General features: G+C 46.3%; 1 protein-coding gene and 1 long non-coding RNA gene across 3 annotated transcripts in view; one reads left to right on the top strand and one right to left on the bottom strand.

Annotated features, from left to right (window-relative positions):
• The window catches only part of TMLHE (trimethyllysine hydroxylase, epsilon), a 32,818-nt gene extending 24,240 nt beyond the window's left edge, over positions 1–8,578 (bottom strand). Inside the window, exon 1 of one of the 2 annotated variants that reach the window (XM_054996525.1) lies at positions 8,507–8,578. The gene's annotated coding sequence lies outside the window, so the exon portion shown is untranslated. Of the gene's footprint in view, positions 1–7,908; positions 7,936–8,506 lie in introns of those variants that run through there. The other variant, XM_054996528.1, reaches the window with a different exon arrangement.
• A 191-nt stretch (positions 8,579–8,769) lies between these two features.
• Positions 8,770–13,534, top strand: LOC129341630 (uncharacterized). Its single transcript, XR_008598132.1, has 3 exons — positions 8,770–8,889; positions 10,926–10,970; positions 12,047–13,534. It is a non-coding gene; the product is annotated as an uncharacterized LOC129341630 (long non-coding RNA).
• The last annotated feature ends 1,868 nt before the right edge of the window (positions 13,535–15,402 follow it).

Raw genomic sequence — 15,402 nt, 5'->3', positions numbered from 1 at the left:
TTTTCAAACAAAGCGTAATTAACTTGATTGGTTTCCACAATGCACGATAACAGCCACTGGCTTAATTGACTTTAAAAGGGGATTAGACAAGTGTTTGGAGGATAACTAAATCCTGATAAGCTTTGAGAACTCAATAGAACCTCCAGTTTCAGAGACAGTATATCTCTGAATACCACTTCTTGGGCAAGATGTCTATTTACTTATTTGATTCCACATATTTTTATCCCACCCTTCCTCCAAAGAGCTCTGGGCAGCATACATTGTTCTTCTCCCTTCATTTTGCTCTCATAACAAACCTGCGAGGTAGGTCAGGCTGAGAAATAATGACTGGCCCAAGATCAGCTGACAAGTTAGATTGCAGAGTATAGAAGTGAGTGAACTTCAGTCTTACAGATCCTAGTATAACCACTATACTGCACTGCTTTCTGTCTTCATGCCTGGCTGATGGACCTCCCAGAATCATTTGACTCGTCACTGGTGGAGATGGGAAGCTGAATTAGATGGACCTGTGGTTTAATCCAGCAGGGCTCTTATGTTTAACCAAATGCTTTATCCAGATGGCAGGTGTTGAACACAGACCTGGCATTACAGAGAGGGCCACAGAGAAACCTGTCCAAAATGTACAATGCCATCTACTGGGGAGTGAGAAGCACAACACTCTTTAGAAACATGGAAGAGGAATAACCATTGTGAACCAATTCTTAAAGCCCAAGAGGTAGAATCATAGAATTATAGGGTTGGAAGGGACCTCTAGAGTGATCTAGTCCAAATCCCTGCACAATGCAGGAAATTCACAACTATCTCCCCTCCCCACACCGCCAGTGACCCCCCTGCTCCATGCCCAGCAGATGGCCAAACCCCATCAGGATCCCTAGCAGAACTGGCCTGAGGAAAATTGCTACCTGACCCCAAGGTGGCAAACGGTCTCACCCTGGGCGTGCAAGAAGGGCAATAAGAACTAAGCACTGATGTAACCCTTCCTGCCCTCCCTCTCACAATCTGCCCAGGTTCACAGAATCAATATTGCTGTCAGGTAGCCATCTACCCTCTGCTTAAAAACCTCCAAAGAAGGAGCGCCCACCACCTCCCGAGGAAGCCTGTTCCACTGAGGGACCGCTCTGTCAGGAAGTTCTTCCTAATGTTTAGCCAAAAACTCTTTTGATTTAATTGCAACCCATCTATGGCATCTTGACGACATACTCTTGAATTCAAGAGAAACAGTGAAGGCGGCACCACTCTAGGGTGGCTTCTCCTGAGCAGATTAAAAGGGCAGAGTCAACCTTTGCCTCCTTTCCTTAATACTTTTCATACCCGAGGCCGCGAGGTAACAGAAGGAAACCCACCACAGCTCTCCGTTTGAGCTCAGCTTCTGCAAAACGAACATCAGGCTAGGGGTTCCCCCTGACAAAGAAGCACCTCCTCAAAAGCACACCGTGAGTTCTGAGCCTCGTGAAGGAAGACTTAAACTAGGTAACGTCCATAATTGGAGGTTCATCAGTATGTTGGATTCACACCTTGGGCTCTGTTTCTTCCTGGCAGCACACCATGCAGTCCGGGGGAGCTCCAGCCTCCACTTAAGGCAAGAGCTGATATGTTACCATGGCCCTGAGTGCAGTGAGCACAATTTGGTTTCCAGTTAATTTGCCATCGACACAAGATGAGAGAAACTTGTTTCTAGGAAGACAAGACAGATCAGTCTTTCCGCAGACAATCTGAACACTCTCTTTGCTTGCTGGAGATGGAACAGCTCCTGATCCCTTTCCTTCAATTAATCACCAAGGGTACCAAAAATGCAACCTGGGGCTGGTGATACAAATGCACAGGGAGTGGCTCAGTGGTAAAGCATCTGCTTGATCACAGGTTCAACCCTGAGTAGCTCCAGTTAAAAGTACCAGGCAGGTGGTGATGGGGAATACCTCCACTGGAGACCCTGGACACTGCGAGTCAGAGCAGACAATACTGACCGTGATGGACTGTGATGGTCTAAGGCAGCTTCATGTGTATGCATGCATGTATTCACTTATACAAAGAGATAGGGCAACACTCCACACTGCAACAGGTTTATTTAGAGTCAAAAGACAGAGGAGGGGGTGCAGAAGATACAAAGCCACCCTGCTCAGGAGGTCTGCATCAGGTAGATGAAACTGAGAGGCAGGGAGTGGCGATTGACAAGAAATAGATGGGAATAGAAATGACATGCCTGGACAGGCAGGGCAAGGGAGGTTCAGTCATTTTACTGAACAACTTGTTTGTCAATCGTATCAAGCCACAGCCAAGATACTCACTTGAGGCTGCTATCTGCCGAGTCAGACTCTTGGCCTATCAAGCTGAGTACTGAGTACTGTCTACTCTGAGTACCGTCTACTCTGACCGGCAGCAGCTCTCCAGGGTCTCCGATCTTTCACATCACCCGCTACTTGATCTTTTTAACTGGAGATTTAATGTTTTGAACTTAGGACCTTCTGTATACAAAGCAGCTACCCGACTACCAAGCTACAGCCTATCCTCCTGCCTAAAAGAGAAGCATGCGCCCTGCAGGCACCTTCCTATCTGCTGGGCGTCAAGATTACGATCGGCGAGTCTGGACTTACTCTAAGGGAGGCAGGCTTCCATTTAATGTTTGGCAGAGCTCTGTTTACCTTGTTGTGACTTAATGGCTTCCATCATTGCTGTGCCAGGCAACAGAAAAACCCAGGCCGCTCTTGGTTAATGCTTGACGCGACTCCTCTTCATTGAGCCATGACGGCTGACGGAGAACTTCAAACACCTTCTTAATTTTTCTGAATAATTAACAGTTGCCAGAAACCTGAGTTTTGCGACTGCTGCTCTAACCGTGCGACACACACACACCCTTCTCCATAGCAGCTTTCACCCAGATGGACAAGGGAGAGGAGCGGCAGCAGTCAGAGGAAAACCCCAGACGTCAGGAAGTTAAGGCTCCTAGTAATATCTTGGTTCCAAACTCAAATGGAAACCTGCTTTAGAGTCTAGCTCTACTGGCCGGGAGAAAATAGGTGCAGAGGGATTTCCTCAAGAGATCTTGAGCGACGGCTAAAAAGGTTATTGTTAGGATACATAAAAGGAGTAAAAAAAATCAGGAGGAACAAGCAAGGAATCATCCAGACTAGGCACAGCTCATTGATGGAATGCCTAGCTTTCTTTGAAAACCGGTGTGGTGTAGTGGTTAAAGAGATGGACTAGGATCTAGGAGACCCAGGTTCGAATCACCACTCTGTCATGAAACTTGCTGGGTGGCCTTGGGCCAGGCACTTGCTTTCAGACTAGCCTACCTCACAGGGTGGTTGTGAGGGCAAAATGGAGAAGGGGAAAATCTTGCACGCCACCCTGAGCTTCTTGGAGGAAGGGTGGTATAAAATGTACCAGATGCATAGATACTTCATACAAAGGCGGCTGAGTCCTATATTGGCTTCTCTGATTCAAGGATTTTGGATTCCAAGGCTGGGAGAGACCGCCCCCCGAGACCTCAGAGAGCCAGTCAGAATAGGCAGAAGCGGACATAACCACACAGGAAGAGAAAGAAAAGCAAGGGAAGCCCTTAAAGCTTTTCCAAGTACATAGGAAACTGCCTTTCACCATCAGACCATTGATTTGCCTAACTCAGTGCAGTTTAAACTAACTGGCAAAGGTTCACCAGGATCTTGGGATGAGAGGGGTTTTTCCTCATACAGATGATCCTTTAACTAGAGACGCCAGGGATTGAACACTGGACCTTGGGCATGCACGGCAGATGCTCTACTATGGAGCTATAACCAAGGGAACATCTGAAGCGGCCAGATTCTGCATTGCTAGCAGCTCTCCGGGGTCTCTGGCAGGTCGTTCCACAGAGATCTTTTAACTGGAGATTGAGCACAAAACCTTTTGCACACATTCTGCCATTGAGCAATAGCCTCTTTCTGATCGTAGTACCTTCACAAACACACCCTCCAAACTCACGACAGCAATTTTGGCTCTCCCACACAGTCACACAGACACCCAGGGGCAACTTTCAAGAGACTGCATTCACCATCGAGTTTGGAAGTTAAGGAGCTCCAGAGCAGAAGAATAAAGGCACCGAGGCCCGCACATTTCTAATATTTTACAGAAAGTGCAAATTAGAAATGTTCAGGAGGGCTTTTTAATGAAGAGAATAGCTCAAGAGGACACTTTTATATGGGAATAGGATTATAGTCTACTATGATGTCTATTGTATGCATTCGCTTGTTTTCACTTCTACCATTGTAATCTACTTTCTTCGTTAAAGTATGTCATACCCTGGACCGTGTGTTAGAATTGCTTCCTCGTTTTTAATCCTAGTCATAGAATCATAGGGTTGGAAGGGACCTCTAGGGCCATCTGGTCCAACCCCCTGCGCAATGCAGAAAATTCACAACTACCTCTCCCCCCCTTGACTGCTCCAGTGACCCCTGCTCCATGCCCAGAAGATGGCAAAACACCTTCAGGATCCCTAGACAAACTGGCCTGTGGAAAATTGCTACCTGACCCCAAGGTGGTGATTGGCATTACCCTGGGCATGTAAGAAGGGCCACAAGAACCAAGCACTGATGCAACCCCTTCTGCCCTTCCCCTCACAATCTGACCAGGTTCAGAGAATCAGCACTGCTGTCAGACGGCCATCTAGCCTCTGCTTAAAAACTTCCAAAGAAGGAGAGCCCACCACCTCCCGAGGAAGCCTGTTCCACCGAGGAACCGCTCTGTGAGGAAGTTCTTCCTACTGTTTAGCCGAAAGATCTTTTAATTTCAAGCCGTTGGTTCTGTTCCGACCTTCTGGGGCAGCAGAAAACAACTCTGCGCCATCCTCTATATGACAGCCCTTCAAGTACTTGAAGATGGTTATCATATCGCCTCTCAGCCATCTCCTCTCCAGGCTAAACACACAGAGCTCCTTCAACCTTTCCTCATAGGACTTGGTCTCCAGACCCCCTACTATCTTCGTTGCAGTCCTCTGGACACGTTCAAGCTTGTCTATAACCTTCTTAAATTGTGGTGCCCAAAACTGAACACAATACTCTAGGGTGAGGTCTAACTAGAGCAGACTAGTAGTCCTATTGCACTGTTTATTGGACGGTTTATGTTGTCTGATTGAATTGCTTTCTATATTTTGTAATCTGCCCAGAGCCTCAGCAAGAAAGGCGGGCTATAAACAAAGAAAATAAATACCTCCCGGCATTCTGCTAGCCCCTAATAGTCCCTGGATCCTTCTTGTGAAAGGTCATCTGCATTACCCCCTTTGCTTTTGTTGGGGCGCACTTCTAAGAGGGGAGCCTTATCAGCGTGGAACTCATAGGACTCCCAGCAAGTATCAACCATAATCAGGGTGAGAAGGGGGGAGGTGAACATCTAAAATGCCCCCCCATCATAACCAGCAACCGACAAACCCAGCCTGGAAGTGGTGCACAGGCAGTAACAAACATTGCAGAATTCGGTGAAACTTTTTTTCTTAGTGCCAAAGAAAACCTCCAAGTTTTTCATCTCTCTGTGTTCACTTTTTGCATTCTTTGAAAGTTCAAGAATTGGCTTTCCTTCCAATGGCATACAGGGAATGAACTTGGAACAAAGAATGTGCAAAAATAAATAAGAAGGAATAAGAGCTACGGAACGGGCAGCTGTCAGCATCCCCCCACCCCCCCAGTCACAGACATGTTCTTACACGGTGTCTTGTGATTCGAGTTAAAGGTAAGCCACTTTGGAAGCTAATCTTGGAAGAATAAAATGGTTAAAAATATCATTAAATTAATAAAATAAATCTGAACTTGAAACTTCCCTCCTCCAACACACACATACCCTATGATGCAACTTCTCATCTTTGCAGATGCAAGGGACGAGTGAGTCTACCAGAATGAGAAAGCAAGAAACGAATGGTCAAATGAGCATTTCAGGCACCCTATGCTGAGGGAAATGGCTTAAAGGTAAAAATGAGAAAACTGGTGACTTATCAAAGGGCCTTGGTAGGCAAATATTACTTTCTGTTAGAAAGCATGCATTGACTTCAGGCCCAGAAGCAGATTTTCCTTTCCCATGCCTTGCTCTAGAGAGATTAATGATGTGTCAGAAACACATTATTTGGAAAGCAGCAAGAACTGTCTCTTAAAATGCATACAAACAGACATGATTTCAGGGGGGAGCTGGCTATGGAAATGGACTCATAGCATTTCATTTAGACATGTACTCTTCTGTCCCAGACTGAGCTCATATGCTACAACAGAATCCAGTTGTGCACAGAACTGATTGGTGGTACCAGTGACATCATTAACCTCTCCCTTACAGCAGTTTTTTCAATATTTAAAACAGTCAGCTTTTTTGCCCTTAAAAAAGGGATGAATGTATATTTAACTGAATAAATGCACACAAGGAAAAAAAAATATAAGAGAGAAACATCATCTCAATCCATGGGGAAGGGGGAGCAGCAAAAGATTCCCGAACCAGCATTTTGATGTCCAATATTTTTAAGCTGCAGAAGAAACGAAAACAGAGCGAGTCCCAGAACAGGAAGCATAACATGGGAACATCGGGAAATGCTTATAGGGAAAACTACTTTCTTCTCCAAGAAAGGAACAAGTTTGTTAATCAGTTCCATATCACATTTTGCGTGTGCATTAAGATGCAAGCCTACACTGGCTTTGACTTGAACAGCGCTGCAGGAAGCAGAACCAATTAAATGCCCAAGTAACTGAACTATGAAACAACCTTCTGCTCTCCAAGTACCTCAGACTGCCCTCCCATCTGCGTCATTACCCAGCAAGATTAAGGGTCTGACATTCTCCCTGTACTGCCAAAAAGTAATTAAACCAAAATAACTGACAAAAATCATTCTGCTTCTCCTGCCCCAGGCTTGCAAACAGGCAGGATAACTGCCCACCAAAGACACAGTTCTTCTTCTCCCACAGTCAAGGGGCATGCCACATTTCCTCCCAGAGGTCACCCAGAGCTCTGTTTGCACCGGGGCAGGACAGGGGTCTGCAACTCACGGCTCTCAAGCCAAACGCGGCTCAGAACAGAACCAAATATGGCTATTTTAAACAGAAAAATATTTAAATTAAGGTCTGTTGGAGAGCAGGCAGGATGCTGGAATAATGTGAAAGGAATGGCAGAGAAAAAGTTTTATTGGACTAACGGGAAATGAAATAGGTGAACAATTGCCTGCAACCCAAGAGCAAAGCAAGCACATATTTACAACAGTAAAGCCATCACAAAAGCTGCTGCTGTGTATATTTAATAGTCATGGTAAGGCCTCATAAATGTCACTTACTAAATGTCACTTACTAATAAAGGAACCACAATAAACATTGTTGGGCCTGTGGAAATTGTATGGATTATTAATCAATGTATCAGTTATAACAAATGTTACATTACATATTTTCAGTTTTGCAAATAGGCTTTCTTACACTGGTTATTATTCGCATGTTCTGAATTTTTACATAGTACGCCTTTTTAATGATAAAAGGTTGTAGACCTCGAGTAGGTCCATGGAGTGACCCCAATGAGATGCAAAAGCTCTGCTCCTTGAGCTCCAACTTACATTTACTTTTCTTAGGGTTGGCTGCTGGTTTTTATAGGCCTTCTCTATCAAATTAACAGCTATGCTGAAGGGGTGGAGCGTGACTCTTTAAGCACTCTTCATAAATCCACTGGGATCTAATATGAGCACATTTCTCCCATCAGCGATTGCCTTATACCTTCCTGCACTGTGGCATAAGCCACTGGGCCAACTGGGAGCACAATCCCTGCCTCCAGGAACTTTTCCCATTAGCAGCTGGGTTCTGCGTGCCCACCAGTGGGCCTCTCCAGGTACCTCACTATGCCAGTCCTCGATGCCGGCCCTTAGGAGCAGGATTCCTCCTTAGGAGAACTGGCAAAACCTGCAATAACAGTGCTGAACAACCATTGTACCTTAGCTAGGCTTACTCCGTAGCAAAAAGGAACAACGCCAGGGTAAGCTCTCCACTCTGAGGTCTCAGGCTTCCCTTTCAGAATCAAGCAAGGGGAGGGGGAAGAAGGAAGAGGTTGAGTCAATATTCAATTTGTAAAACAAGAGATGCCTACCTATGGGACACTGGCAGTCCTTCACCTCCCCTAACCCTAGAGTTGGGGGAGGGGGTCTGGTTTTGCTTAAAGAGAAATGCACTTTGCACATGCTCAGAAACAAGAGCTGCCAGCTCCAAATTAGGAAACTCCTGGAGACTGGGGGGGGGGGGTGGAACCAGGAGAGCATGGGGTTTGAGAAGGGAGCTCAGCAGGGATGTGATGCCATTGAGTCCACCCTCCCAAGCAGCCATGTTCTCCAGATCTGGTGCCTGTAGTCTGGAGCTCAGTTGCAATGACAGGGGATCTCCAGGCTCCAGCTGGAGGTTGGCAACCCTAAAGCCCTCTAGCCAGACACGTTGCAGAAGCATCTTGGCCAGGAAGCATGCGTGGGCTCCTGCAACGCCTCTACCTCCCCCTCCTCCAGCTCGTTTGCTCCCACTTACGCTGCCCGCCCTGCCCTTACCTGCCAGGGCCCGACGAGACCGACCAGCAGCCCGCCCCGCCCCGACTGAAAGAGCCGGAGGAAAGATGGCGGCCAACCACCGAGTGTCAAAAACAGAGCGGCCTCGGGAAGAGGAACCCGGCCCCATAGAGGAGCAAGGAGGAGAACGACGCCAGAGAGGTTGAAATCTCGCAACACTTCTGGTTCCTTGTTGAATGCGCAGGGTTACAGAGGCAAAAAATTAGAATTACTTATTGAGGACATTTCTCTGCCGCCGCCGCCCCAGAGGCCCGCTGGAGCCGACATGCGACCGAAAACAGAACCATGAAAACAGCTTGCCTCATCAGTGTTAAAAACAAGCCACTGAAGTAGAAACAAGCCACTATCCCCGAAGACAGGTTCAGGTAGGCAGCCGTGTTGGTCTGCTGGAGAAGGGCAAGATCCGGGTCCAGTGGCGTCTCGGATGCCAACCAGAAAGGTGTGAGCTGTGAAGGAAGAGGTCCTTATAATCCAGGCAGAGGGTGGCAGTGGTCTTCCAAATGAGAGTGTCAGGAAGCGAGCATAAATAATAATGACGACGATTGATTGATGATGATGATGGTGATGTATACAGTATGTATTATATAGTGTATTGTATATTATTGTTTTATTAATATATTATTATAATAGTGCATATTATAGCTATATATTATATATTGTATTATTATTACTGATATTACTAACATCAACATCATTATTATTATTATGTTATAGCTAGTTTCTTGCCACTCCCATTTGCAATACCCCTCCCACTTCTGGTATCCCACGAAGGAAATTCTGACCCGGGAAATCTAGTTGGCACATCCGAGGCGCCACTGGGCCCCTCATCTTGGTCTTCTCCCATCCCAATAGGAGGGTAAAGAGACGCTGCGTATTATGCAGGCGGCTCTTTCCACGCATATGGCGACCACCCGGGGCAAGCCTGCAGTAGCGCTTGCGTGTTTCGCTCTGTAGTTTTCTGGAAGGAGGCGGCCTTTGCAGCCCACACGTGGTTGGCCTCAAGGGACGAGGAAGCGTGTGGCATTCTGCGTTGAGACTTCCGGTTCATGGTCGCAGCTGGTAGAACCCCGCCGCCGCCGCCAAGAGCGGGGCAAGGAATGAATGCAAAACTTCAAATAAAACTGGGCGGGCCAGAAATGATCAAATCGCCCTTCCAAAAATATAAAAAGAAACGAGAGGACGCGGGTGCTGTTTTCTTTTAGTCTACCAGCCTCCTGCGCTTAGCAACATCGACGCGTGTAAAGCAGAAATTCAACAGATGGAGACGCAGTGATGGAAAAGGCTTTGTCTGTTGAATTTCTACCAGTGCCCCAGACATGGGGTGGGAGAGTAATTCGCATTGTTCTCTTACCAGGAGTTGGAGTTAGTGCGGTGTAGTTAAGTTTTTTCCTTTTGTGCTAGTAGAAACTTTCGGGGGAGTTTAGAGGCTCTAGAACCCGTGGGATTGAAATAATATGTTAAAGGACAGACGGAAAAATGGGAAGGGGATAAGGTGATGTCCCTTGGTATGCTGGTAAAGCTCCCTCTGGTTGCAGATTAAAACAACACTCTATTTTTCCTTTTGCTTAACATCCAGACAGATGTAGAGTTCTGGAACAGTCAAAAGCTTGCACGCCACACTTTAGGACATTTTTTTCAGTCCTTATAAAAATATTACGGCGTTGTTGTGTGTATCTATAATAGCTAAGAGTCTTAGCACCTTTGCCTTAATCTTCTTTAGTCTTTAACATAGGGTTGCCAAGTCCAGGTTGGTAAATTCCTGGAGCTTTTGGGGGGGGGGGTTGAGGGCAGGGTTTGAGGAGGGGATGGCCTCAGTTCACTCTTGGAAGCAACCATTTTCTCCAGGGGAACTGATCTCTGTTGCCTGGAGAGCAGTTGTAATTCCAGGAGATCTCCAGCTACCACCTGGAGGCTGGCAACCCTACTTTAACACGACAAGACTTTCATGCATTTCATTCATTCATCCAGTCTAATCCCATTGATTTCAATAGGCTTAGTACGGAGTAATTCTGCATAAGATTGCGCTGTAAATTTATTATTTTGACTGCAGCAGACCAACCTCGAATTTACTTGGCTCAAGAGAAGCGGACGGGTTTCTAGAAACACCATGCCAAAAAGTCACAGGAGCCAAAAACTCTCTCTAGTCTTCTTTTCACCAGTCTAGAAACCTTTGTCAGAGTTTTCACTTCAGACATCATACGGGAGCTTCCCGTTACAGTCCTAACACCCCTTCCTTCTGAGTAGAGCTGCTTAGGACTGCTTCCTACATGCTGATATATATATATATATATTTAAAATCATTCTTGTGCATATATAGAACATTAGCAAGCCAGGGATAAGGTTTTCCTTATCGTCATAGTTTTCTGTATGAATATTTTTCTTTATGCACTTTTTTTTTCAGTATGGAAGGGTATTCCATCCACCTGTGATGATATGAAACATCCAGGTAAGAGCTCTTCTGCCTGACAGACTCATTTTCTTTTATGTGGGCAATTTTGGGAACTATGCAGAAGACTCCATGTGTGCGTGTGTGTGTCTGCATGCCCATGATCTGCACTGCATCTCAAGATAGCATTAAATAATAAAGAATAAGTATAATGATTTGCTCTGGTTGGTGGACAGAATATAGAATGGGGTTCTATCGATCAGTAACACTTTGGCTTTAGGGACCGATGTGGCATTTGTGAAGTTCCTTCAGTTGCCCAGCAGAGGGCGCCCTACTAAAAAACTGGCTTTCCTGCATTTTTGGTCACTTCCTGCTTCTGGGCCAATTCATTCACATATTTGTGTGGAACAACCAGTGCTAAGATCAGCTCTTCAGAAAACCACATCTGCAGCCCTGTAGCATTGATATGAACTTGGCATGAAACTCAAAATGGCACAAAAACATGTCTCCCCCCCCCCCCGCCCACATGTGACTGCTGCAGCACTTGGGATTTTAAGAGGCTTCTAAGAATGTGAAGTTACAACAGATTCATAGAGGTTTGGTTATGATTATTTCAGAGACAGGATAACAGTCAAGGTCAAAATCCCTTCGGTTCTTGCCTTTTGGGTCATCCCTCTGGCCATGCCTTGGCTTAAGTACCTGCAAGCGGAAGAGAAAAAACAACTCAGTCCAGATGGTATATTTAACTGGAGCTAGTAAGATTACAGGATCTCCCCAGCATCCTCTCCTGTCGGAAACACCTTTGCCCCATACATTTTTTCTTTAATATTGAAGAATTAAGTATGTTTGAGAATGATGTAAGCCACTTTGGGTCCCCATTGGGGAGAAAGGTGGGGTATAAATGAAGTAAAATAAAATTTAAAAATGTGTTTTCAAGATGAAAGATAAACATCCAGATTTTGCATGTGCTGAGGCTTAGGGAGGGCAGCAGGCCAGTCAAAATAGTGCCACTCCATCTTTCTATTGGCCATGTGCCTGCAGCCTAACACAGAAAAGCACATCTATTTAATGGTGTGGGAATTGTAGACAGTAATCAACAATCACTCACCGGTTATTTGTTTGCTTTTGCACAACAGCTTATGAACCTATGAAATTGCCTTAGACCAAGTCACACCGGTTGCTGAGATCGATCTCCCTTGAATGGCAGCAGCTCTAGAGTTTCAGGCCAAGAAAGTTCTTTCCCAAGGGACTGTGCGTAGGTCCTTCTACTACCAAGCCACAGCGCTTTACACGAATCCCATCTATGAAGCTGCTTTATTCTGAGACAGCCCATTGGACCAACTGAGCTCAACCCTCCCTGTGCTGACCGGCTGCGGCTCTTCAGGGCTTCCTGTGTCCCTTTGATGGCAGAAGTCGGGAACTGAACTCTGGACCTTCTGTATGCAAAGAAAGAACTCTGTCACATCCCAGTATCAGCCTTGCTGTATTGTGAGAACTTAGAATTTCAACATCAATCACTTTGAAAAGGCATGCCCAGTCATAGGAGAGCAATCCTGAGCAAGTCTACTCAGAATCCTATTCACATCTACTCAGTGGGGCTTACTCCTGGGAAAGTATATGCGATGAACACCTGGGAGCAAGATGGCAGAGCAACCCCCCCCCCAGTGCTTGTTACAGCTGGAATCTCCCCTCCAGCCAATGGAAAAATCCCCTTTGGTCTGAATATCTTTGGACAGCCACCAAGATCTAATACCGTTGCGTGTCCTCCCCCTCCTTTGACCTTGAGACCCCAACTATAGGGAAGTAAAGCAGTCGTCAGCACTGGCTGCAGTTACTGCAAGGCACTTGGGCAGGATCTCCTCAGAGGGCACACTACCTCTCCGCTGCCCATTTCCTTGGCCCCTCCTTCTGGGTCCAATCTGATGGCCAGAGACGAGTAGAAGCAGGTCTCCCTTTCAGCTGCCAGTGCCTGCTTTCTAGTGTTGCCAACCTCCAGGTGGTGGCTGGAAATCTCTCAGAATTACATCTAACCTATAGACTACAGAGGTCAGCTCCCCTGGAAGAAGTGCCTGCTTTAGAGGGCGAACTTTATGGCATTATATCTCACTGAGGTTCCTCCCTGCCCGCTCCAGACCCCACCCCCAAATCTCCAGGAACTGCCCAACCTGGAGCTGGCAACTCTGCAATGCTTTCTCACTTAGAGACAGCAGGCAAGCCGGCAGTGATAGGAAAGAGGAACAGGAGCAAAGGTTGGTGGTGGGCTCCCCTGATGAGGCAGCTGAGACCCCTATGAGAGCCATAGTGGCACTGGCTAGAGTGTTGTGGAGAGATCTCGGCCTAAGTGACCTGACCAGGGTGCTGTGAGAATAACGTGGGAGGGGCTGTGTATGCTGCCCTGATATCTTTGGAAATAGGTAGGATAAAAATCTAGTTGATATCAGATGCCTGATGCTGCCCTGTGACTCACTGGTCCTGGTTTTTATCTTTCAGGAGCAGGGCTCTTTCTGTGCTGGATTTAGGATTATTTATTTTTTATGTAAAATATTTCTATGCCATCTTTTGAGTCAAGGTCTCCAAGGCAGCAAACATCAAAACATTTCAGACATTAAAAATAACATTTAAAATACAAATATATGTAAACATTTTTTAAAAATTCAACAAAACACATAAACACATAAATACACATACAGGAAGGAGGAGTAATAAGAATTACTGGGGGGTGCCAAACAAAACAAAATAAAAGTCTACCTGTTGGTGGAAGACAATGATAGAGGTTGGAGTTCCAAAGTTTTGGTGCCACAATCAAGAAGACCCTTTCTCAGGTTGCCATCCGTCTAGCCTAGGGTCACTAAAGGTGATCAAAGAAGGTGGTCATATGCAGGGCTTTTTTTCAGCGGGAATGCAGTGGAATGGAGTTCCAGCACCTCTTGAAAATGGTCACATGGCTGGTGGCCCCGCCCCCTGATCTCCAGACAGAGGGGAGTGTAGATTTCCCTCAGTGCCGCCACACAGAGGGCAATCTAAACTCCCCTCTGTCTGGAGATCAGGGGGCGGGGCCACCGGCCATGTGACCATTTTCGCCAAGGGCGATTTAAACTTTAAAAAACTCCCCCCTTGTTCCAGCTGACTCAAAGTGACATAATTGTGCGGTCCTGAGTTCCACCACCTCTTTTCCCAGAAAAAAAGCCCTGGTCATATGGGAGTAGGCGGTGCTTAAGATTAGAGATGGGCATGAACCGGAAAAAACCTGAATCATGTGGTTCGTGGTTCGTCAAATTTCACGAACCATGAACTTTTATGACCCTGCCCCTGGTTTGCGAACTGGTTCATTTGGTTCGTGAAAACGTCGCATCCAGGTCAGAAAATCATCACTTCTGGGCCAGCTGAAGTTTACTTCCAGGTCAGCAGAAGGTCTGCAGGAAGTCCATCCCCTGTTGCCTAGGAAACTGATTGATTGGCACCAGGCTGCCTGCAGTGATGAACCAAAAAACGAACCAAACAAACCAGCCTAAAAGTTTGTGGCGGTTCGTCAGAAATGGGATCTGACGAACCGTGGTTCGCGAACCACAAACCGGCCGGGTTCGTGCTTAATTTTGGTTCGTATTTCAGTTCGTGCCCATCTCTACTTAAGATAAGCTGGCCCCAATCCATATAAGACTTAAAGGTCAATACCAACACCTTGAATTAGAGTTAAATCGGAATATACTCCTCAACAAAGTTTTTTCTAGTTTATTGCTTTTCTGCTGTTCGAAATTACTGTTTTATACTATTGTTACGGAGGGGATAAAGAGGGGTATGGGATCTCTAAAGGACCCTAAGGATGTCACAATGGTTTTAACTGAATTTCGTTTCTACATTTTTATTGTAAATAATCTTTATTGTCAGATTGTCCCTAAATATCAGGTTTAAATAAGTATCTGCACTGGGCGTTCTGTAAACGGAGCACAAATCTGTGGCCTTTCCTCTCCTGCAATTCTAAAGGCTACTGGGGGATCCTTGACAGTAGCCTTGGCTTAGAAAATGATAACCATTTCTGGTGTCTGGCCAACGGGCTACCCCAAAGCGGAGAGCGTAAAGACCTCCCACGAACACAAAGGCCGGGCGGAGAAGTTTTGTCACTGTATATCAGAAATGTGTCGTTTGGGAGACGGGGCGGAAAGAGGCTGTTCGCCTCTCATGGTTCCCAGAGGAGGAGAAGGAGTGAGTCATTGTGTCAGCTCAGAGCTGAAGGATTCCAGCCTCCATGAGAATTTCTCTCCAGGCTTCTCTGGGATGCCTGAGGGCCAATGGTGCTGCTTTGGGGGCGAGGGCAAAGAACGCTTTCCAGCCTGTGTGCCTCGTGTTCCTGGGAATGACCCCGACACCCTGAGGCAGTTTCATCTCCCTGAGCTGCCACATCATCAAGTCCTTTGCTTCTCTCAACTCCTGGGATAATTCTCGCTCAAGACTCCCAGGCAGTTTCTCAATTTCCCTACAGAGAGAGGTGAGAGGT

The sequence above is a fragment of the Eublepharis macularius genome, chromosome 13, assembly GCF_028583425.1.
Source record: "Eublepharis macularius isolate TG4126 chromosome 13, MPM_Emac_v1.0, whole genome shotgun sequence".
Lineage (NCBI taxonomy): Eukaryota > Metazoa > Chordata > Lepidosauria > Squamata > Eublepharidae > Eublepharis > Eublepharis macularius.
The sequence above is the reverse complement of the archived record's forward strand: the minus strand, read 5'-3'. Positions and strand labels throughout refer to the sequence as shown.